The 8932-nt window shown below is 38.4% G+C and overlaps 1 long non-coding RNA gene across 1 annotated transcript; it reads right to left on the reverse strand.

Annotated features, from left to right (window-relative positions):
- Positions 1-1632: 1632 nt before the first annotated feature.
- LOC110874755 lies at positions 1633-2489 on the reverse strand. The gene is made up of 2 exons (XR_002556194.2): positions 2335-2489; positions 1633-2252 (listed from the first exon to the last, which is right to left on the reverse strand). It is a non-coding gene; the product is annotated as an uncharacterized LOC110874755 (long non-coding RNA).
- Between the last annotated feature and the right edge of the window lie 6443 nt (positions 2490-8932).

Raw genomic sequence — 8932 nt, forward strand, 5'->3', positions numbered from 1 at the left:
TGCATCTTTGGTTGTAAGTTGTGTTTAATTGGTTGTACCTTAACCAAATATAAGTTGTAAGTTGTGCTTAAGTGGTTGTACCTTAATCAAATAATAATGGTTTCATTACCTTACCAAATTCAATCTGTTTTGTACGCATGTATGGTTGTAAATTGTGCTTAAGTGGTTGTACCCTAATCAAATAATGGTTTCATTATATATACCATATTCAATCGGTTTGATCCATTCAAAGTTGTGTTTTTTATTTGTAAATTATTACTATTTATAATAATCTAATTAATTTAGCCAAAATCTAGTATAAATATAATTTGCAACATATTGATACAATGGTTGTTTTAATGTATGCATTATGGTTTGTATATTGGTAATGATATATATTATATATAGATTACAATAAACCTATCAAACGGGAAAAAATATATGCGGGTCCATCGTAACGCGCGAGTCCTAGATCAACTTAGTTATTTTATTCTATGTTTTACGTTTCGGATTAATTTCTTCGCATTAGCACCGTAACTTCAGTGTCGGTGGTCGCTGACAGTAGTGTGGCATTAGTGTTCGCCCCCGCCGTTAACGCGGAGGGTGCTTAATACTAATTTTAACTCATTATCAAACATCGTGTATGACTCGCTTATTTTGTGACCATGTAATTTTAAGGAAACGACTTAAAATTCAACTAGATTACTCAAACCTTTACATCTTGCACTCATCTAGTTTTAGAAAGAGAAAGAACCACAATTCACAATCGACATTTTTTTATTAAGTTAACACAAAGGTAATCAAAATGGATAATATATCAATGTATATTATATTTTCACAAGTGACAAAACTACACAAGAAAAAAAATGTTGATATCATGTTGTTAATATGCTTAATAAATGAACCTTAATTTGTGTAAATAAACACCCACTCTAGTGGTTGTAGCGGATTCATGATTTCTAGTCAGTGGGGGCAAAAAGGGTTAGTAAAAACCAGCACGGATAAGAAAACAACAAAATATATAACCTTACGTCTTAAAAAACTTGCTTTGCCTTTTTAAGAATATCGAATTGTGTTATCAATTTTAGATTACATGCTAAACACATATCATATTGGTATCCTTCAACTCACAAGAAACTACAGGATTAGGTTCTTATCTGATGATAAAGACATTTTTAATGCACCCGTCTAATTGTGGGACTTAAACCAACAACTTCATGGTTATTGCCCTCATAGATACCTAGTAATGTAACTTGGTTAGACAACAACAAATGTCTATATATAAACATTTTAGATCACCTTTAAGAACCATGAGATCTTATATCCTTAATGGCCTTCCAAGCTGTGAATGTCAGATACTTAACACTCAAGAAATGATAACAAATTTATCCAAAGAGTCAATGTGAATTATAAAATATTTGTTATAAATGTGGTAACTCATATAGGCATGTGGCACATTCGTATTGGTTTTGTTATTCATACAATCATACGTGTGTTTTGGTTTTGCATGTAATTCATACGTGTGATCAGGTGATTAGGATCATTGGTTTATGCATGTTGGATCAGATTTAAGGGTTGATCGATCACTCATTGAGATAATCAAGAAGTATGTCATTATAGGTTTAAAATACACTAAACACTATGAGAGAATGGTTTTGAATATGAAGAAGTGTATTTCATTTACGAATATTACAAGGCTTATATAAGCCAAATACAACGTACAGTTTACAAGGAAAGGAGATTGACTAGCCTATAATTACGATGGTCAATAACAGCCACAATACAATCTAAAAATACAATTGAATAGAAAAGGAAAAACAGCTAATTAACATTGTTATTATTATTTACTTGGGAAATGATCAAATAGAAAGTTTATTTTGGCTAGGAAGGATAGGAAGCAATAGGATTATGACATGTGACAAAAAGAAAAAACATCAGGAGGGGCATTTTAGTCAAACACAAATTAGTCTCATGAAAACCCTAGATCTAAAAAACGCAGTACGTCTTTCTCTTTTATGATTCATCTCAAACCCACACCACCACCACCACAATTGCCGCCCACCACCACCACTCTACCGCCTACCGCAACCACTCCACCGCCGCAGAAGAAAAATTGGAATTTTTAGCTTCTCCGATCGTCGTTCCGGCTTGTCTTTCCGTCCAAAACCTGATCCGCTCAGATCTGAAAACCTTAGATGTTGATGCAACTGCAAAACCCTTTACGGAAGTGACGAAACCTTTACTTGTTATGGAAGAAACGATAATGGAGGCACCTGCTACAGATTCATATAAGAATTTTGTATTGCGTTTTGACAAACATATAACAGAAAATAAAGAAAGAAAGGGAATGGTTACCTTATACGAAGGGTCGATACAATGGAAGGCAAGTTTTAGATTCAGATAAAAATTTGTATTGTGTTTTTCTGTAGAATTTGGCATTGCGTTTTTGTAATGAATCTGCATTGGGTTTTTGGGATTTGTAATATGAGTGGCATATTCTGTTTTCCAAGAAATGGAATCTCGTTTCCCACCAACTAAAAGTGTTAAATTTATTGATTTTAAATTATGGTTGAAAACTTCTACCATAACAGCTTTGATACATATTTAATCCTCAACTATTTTCTTTTTGAAATACATATTTAAATTGTTTGATGTGATGTTCCATCCATATGAGCCAGATCATTAACATTAAAACACTATTAAAACAGTGTGTTCTTCAATTGTTTATAAACGCAATGCTACAACGCAATTTACTGTGTTTTAGTCCTTTGTGGTAAAACAAATTATTTTTTAGGAAAACACTTTTTTATGTGTTTTTTTGGTCTAATACGTTTTAGAAAAACACATTTTGTAGTGTTTTTAGTCCATTGCGTTTTAGAAAGAACAATTTTCTTTGTGTTTTTAGGCCATTGCGTTTTAGAAAAAAGACATTTTTTATGTGTTTTTTGGTCCATTGCGTTTTAGAAAAACACATTTTGAAATGTTTTTAGTCTATTGCGAATTAGGTAAAACACATTTTTATGTTTTTCAGTCCATTGCGTTTTAGAAACTACACTTTCTTTTGAGGTTTTAGGCTATTGCGTTTTAGAAATAACACATTTCTTTGTGTTTTCTGGCCATTGCGTTTTACAAATAAGACATTTCTTTGTGCTTTTGGTGCATTGCGTTTTAGAAAAATGTCATTTTTTAGGTTTTTTTTCATTGCGTTTTACGCAACTGGGTTTTTTCCATTGCGTTTTACGCAACTGGGTTTTCAAATTTTTTTTCGAAAATATAGCAATAGTATACTCGTTTTAAAGATAAAAAACGCTCGTTTTTTTTGGTGCAATTTTTATAAAAAAATAATGTCGTATGATAGAGTTATTAACGTTTAAAAATGGGGGGGGAATTGGAGGAGAGAGAAACTATTGCCTTGGATTGACTAGAAAGCCCCTAAACAAACTCACGCGCCTCTTTTCTTCTCTTCAATTTCCATCATTTAATCTTAGCCCTTGATTAACTAAATGGATGGTCAAGATCACTTCCTAACCTTCTTAGCCAAATGAACTTTCTATTGTATCTCCACCCTTATTTACTTTAGTATTATCCTTAATATGCCCCCGCAAGATGGAGGATCCGTCGGATACTCCAATCTTGGATCGTAGTCGTAAAAATGGTCCTCGGCCAAGGGGTTTGGTGAGTACATCAGCGAGTTGATCTTCCGAGTGGATGTGTTGAACTCGTAATGAACCATTTGCTATTTTCTCGCGAACAAAATGATAGTCTAGTGCCACGTGTTTCATGCGCGAATGGTAGACTGGATTTGCACACAAATAGGTAGCCCCTGCGTTGTCACAAAATAGAGTAGGGGATTGCGGCATAGATAAACCAAGTTCCAACAGTAAATTCTGAACCCATGAAAGTTCAGCCGCACCATTAGCTAATGGCTTATACTCCGCTTCGGTGGAAGAACGAGAGACCGATTTTTGAAGCGCTGAGCGCCACGAAAGAATAATTGACCCAAGATAGATTATGTAGGCAGTTGTGGAACGCCCTCCATCGGCGATGCCACCCCAATCTGAATCTGTAAAGGCTTGAAGAGTGAGAGGTGAACTACGGTTAAAGAACAACCCATGATGAATGGTACCTTTGAGGTACCGAATAACACGTTTTAACGCTTGCCAGTGAAGTTGCGTTGGTGCGTGCATGTATTGAGATAACCTATTAACAGCAAAAGAGACATCGGGTCTAGTAAACGCAAGATACTGAAGAGACCCTACAAGTTGACGATACGATGTAGGATCAATTTTGGACGAACCGTCAATGAGAGACAATGTCTCAGTGGAGCTAAGAGGTGTGGCAACAGGCTTAGCACCATCCATTTTGAACTTTGTGAGTAAGTTCTAGACATGTGCATGTTGAGATAAAAATAACCCATTAGGTGTGGAGATGACTTCTATCCCAAGGAAATGGTGCAACATGCCAAGATCTTTGAGTGAGAATTTTTCGGATAACGCTACAATAACTTGTTGAACAAAGGGCTGCTTGTTGTCGGTTAGGACGATATCATCAACATAAACCAAAAAATAGGCAACAATGCCCCCGTGATTATATATAAACAAGGATGGGTCGGCCAAGGACTTTTTGAAACCAAGCTCCAAAAGAAAGTTGGCAAGCTCCAAGTACCATGCACGAGGTGCTTGTTTGAGCCCGTACAAAGATTTTCGTAGACGACAAAGATGATTCAGTAGATCAGGATTAACATATCCCGGAGGTTGGGACATGTAGACCTCTTCATGCAAGGTTCGATGCAAGAATGCGTTATTGACGTCGAGTTGTCGAATGGACCATGAGATAAAGCGATGGTGAGAACCATACGAATGGTTACGGGTTTAGTAACCGGGCTAAAGGTTTCAAAATAATCTTTGCCCTGTTCTTGTAGAAACCCCTTCGCAACTAAATGTGCTTTGTATTTTTCAATGGATCCATCCGGGCAACGTTTAATACGAAACACCCACTTGCACCCAATCGGTTTATGATGATATGGAGGTATAAGTTCCCACGTGGCACTTTTTAGAAGCGCATTAAATTCGGTATCCATTGCCTTGCGCCATTGGGATCCTTCATGGCTTGAGTATGAGTATGGGGTTCAATAGTAGGTGGGATAGGATAAAGGGTGACTTGGTTAACAAATTTGGAGTTGAGGTATTTGGGGTTGGGCTTGCATTGTCGTGGAGGAGGAGATGATGGTGAGGAGTTTGAAGTAGATGAAGCAGTTGATTGAGCCAATCTAGGAGAGGGTTGGTTTTGGGCCGAAGTGGAAGAGGTGTGTTGTTGGGTCGAAGTAGAAGAGATGGGGTTTGGGGCTGGGATGTTTGAAGAGAAGTTGGGGACTGGTGAGCATGGTAGGTTTTGTGCCGTAGTGGGTGAGGGTGTGGGGGTGGATATCGAGTGGGTTTGTGAGCTGGTGGATTTCAAAGGAGTATCAGATGAGGTGGAGTGGATGGAAGAACTGGATGTGGGTTCATTTTGGTTGAGTGGCTCACTAGGAGGTGAAGTATGAAACAACTGGATTGGAGGTGAGGATGAAGGAATTGTGGAAGGTTGTGGGGCCAGGGGAATATTTAGGAATTTTTCCACAGTGGGAATATTGGGAGTTGGATTTATTTGTGAGTGTAGTGGAAATTGGGTTTCCACGAATTCCACATGGCGTGAGTGATATAGGCGTCGACTCTTCGGATCATAACACTTGTATGCGGATTTCGATGATGAGTAGCCCAAAAATATACATTTTTCCGAGCGTGGGTGAAGTTTAGATTTCGCATACGGGCGAAGCCATGGATAACATAAGCATCCAAACGGTTTAAGTTTGGTGTAAGTTGGATTTTTGTCGTAAAGAAGAGAGTACGGGCTTTTAAAATCAAGAAGTGGAGTGGGTAAACGATTTATTAAGTAAACGGCGGTTTGAAACGCATGTGTCCAAAAATTGAGTGGAAGGTGTGCATAGTGGAGTAATGATAAACTTGTCTCGACAATGTGACGATGGCACCGTTCGGCAACACCGTTTTGTTCCGGGGTGTGCGGCGGGGTGGTGAAGTGGGAAATACCTTGAGATTGAAGATAGGAGGTAAGACCAATATATTCACCACCATTGTCACTAAAAAGTGAAATTAAAGGCGTTTGAAAAAACTTTTCTACTAGCAATTTGAATTGTGGAAACACGATAGAGACATCGGATTTATGCTTCATTGGGTATAGCCAAATGTACTTAGTGTGAAAATCAACAAAAATCACATAATAAGTGAAACCGTCAATAGATTTTTCTACGGGCCCCCAAACATCCGAATAAATTAGTTGTAAGGGTTTTGTAGTAGTAAATGAGTTCATGCCAAAGGAATCTTTATGACTTTTGGTGATCGAACACGAGTTACAATGGAAATTGAGAAGATTAAAATGTAAACCTAAGCATTTGGATAATTTCTTGAAAATCCGAGTAGAAGGATGGCCAAGTTTGTGATGCCAATCAAGCGGCGATGTGGTGGAAACCGCATTTATTTGAGGCGAGGACGGAAGATTTGCATAGTAGATATCAAGGTAATTCTCGCCTTGCATTAGCCGTGCCCCCGTGCGAAGATCCTTGACAAAAAATGAGTGGGAAAAAATTCCACAGAAACATGGTTAGTTTTACACAATTTTGCAACTGACATGAGTTTATTTTTGAAGTGAGGAACACATAAAACATCTTTTAATGATAGTGAACCATTTGATGTGCGAAGATGTGTTTGGCCAATGTGAGTAATAGATAGAGTGTTACCATTTCCAAGAACAATCTCATCGGGTCCACCGTATTCGGAAATGGTGTGGAAGGACGCACGATCGGGATCAACATGATGAGAGGCACCGGTATCGAACATATAGGAAGAAGTAGTGACATTAGCACTTGGTGTAGCTTTGCTTTGGTTCATGCTTCTTGTGAGAACTTGGTTTTCATGAAGAAATCGGGCGAGTTTTCGACACTCTTTGGCTTCATGACCTGCAAAGTTACAATATTGACAATAAAGTGTATTACGGGTTTCGCGATTACCGCCATGTGAATCAGACCCCGCGGACCACTGGCTGCGAGAAGATCTATTATTGTGGAAGTTGCCATGATTGTTGCGACGTTCAGGCATGGGTCTCGAGCCGGATCTAGGTTGTCGCTGACTGTAGTTTGCAGTGGCCAAAATTGTTGGTGATGGAGCGGTTGTGTGACTGAGTTCCCGTTCATAGTCTACTAATTTTTCAAACAATTCTGGTAGAGTGATTTTTGATTCAAGTAGTCGGAGAGATGTAGCAATGTTTTTAAAATCGTCACCTAACTGACAGAGAATATGAACCATGAGATCTTCATCCGTAATCGGGTTTTGGACGAAGGCCAATTCATCTGCAATGGACTGCATATCACGTAGAAACTCCGTAACCGTGTGAGTGCCCTTCGGATTTGAAGCGAGCTTGGATTTGAGGAAGATAATCCTGGATCGAGAGGGATTGGCATAACTCTTAATGAGTCGTTCCCAAGCTTGTCGAGATGTGTCAGCAGAGGCAATCATAGATTGAATAGTAGGTGAGCAACTACCTAGAAGAGCCGCTAAAATTGATTGATCTTTGCGATACTGTAACACCTCGAAATTTTGTGTCCAATGAATAAACGACACGTGTCACTTACGACAAAAGTATGGTAAACCCGGATCAAATTAAAAGATGTGTGGTAGGATTTTTAGACGCGTCGACATGTTAATTTACACCTCTGAGCGACTCCATTATAAATCTCAAGACCCTAACATGACTAACAAACATCTAAATTACCTTAATCCGATGATTACTAATAATAAAGGATGCCCAATTTACTAATTTGGATCCTAACAAAATAATGCAATTCAAATCTTTGTTCATGAACCTCATTTTTATGCAAGCCAATAATCTTCATGATGGGTTGGCACACCTGAATAAGCATGGGTTAAAAGGGCCTCATACTGACATTTTCCAGACTCAAAATCATGCATTGCAAGTTGTCCATTCGAATCATGAAAGGTTATTTTTTTTGCCTCTGACAATGGCTTACGGACCGCAAGGGTCCTGCCTTACGGTCCGTAAGGAGCGAAAGGGTAAAACAATTACTCTGTCAAAGGCTTACGGACCGCAAGGGCCCTGCCTTACGGTCCGTAAGGGATGCCCAGCAACAGTAAGTTGGCTGTTAAAACGGTTAAACCGACTTACCAAGATATTTTCAGAGACATGGGTGACCCCTAACCTTTCCTAGACACTAGGAAACACTTGTAAATGATCTGGATCACCCCATAGACCTACTTGTCACCATCTTGGAGGATTTGGAACACTATAAAAGGCCAATGTGTTGCAACCAAGTTCTTCACACCTTCATTCTACTTTCTGATCATTTCTAAGGCTCAAGCACTCTCTCTAAGCTTCACAAGTCGTGCATAGGACTCTTGTAAGTATGCTCCACCCTTTCTTGGTTAAGTTTTGCTTAGTTTCAGCTTAAAAGTCAATCCGTCGTAATTAACGGTTGACTTAACGATAAATCACAAATGGTCCAGTGGTTTGTCGAATCAAAGGTAGTTATATGTTGGTAATTATGTGGGCATTAAACCCCTAAAAGGGCACCCTCTGATTCCCACTCTAACTATTCCGAATGTCGAGTCAAACTTGCTTAGAAAAAGTCAACAGAATGCTATTTTGCGATTTTATGCATAATCGGTAATGTAGATAGCGTGTAACTTGTTTTAGCACTCATATAACATGATAATAAGTATATTAACTAGTCTAAGCTTGTTTGATCCGACCATTTACTGTTTTGACCCGGTTCGGAACCGAAAGTCGCAAAACTTTGACTTTTGCTTTGACTTCAGTTCTGACCCGTTTTGGTATGAGTTAGATATGCCTTAGGACTCTCTTAGGACCAGGTTACATGATGGTA

The sequence above is a fragment of the Helianthus annuus genome, chromosome 9, assembly GCF_002127325.2.
Source record: "Helianthus annuus cultivar XRQ/B chromosome 9, HanXRQr2.0-SUNRISE, whole genome shotgun sequence".
Classification (NCBI taxonomy): Eukaryota; Viridiplantae; Streptophyta; class Magnoliopsida; order Asterales; family Asteraceae; genus Helianthus; species Helianthus annuus.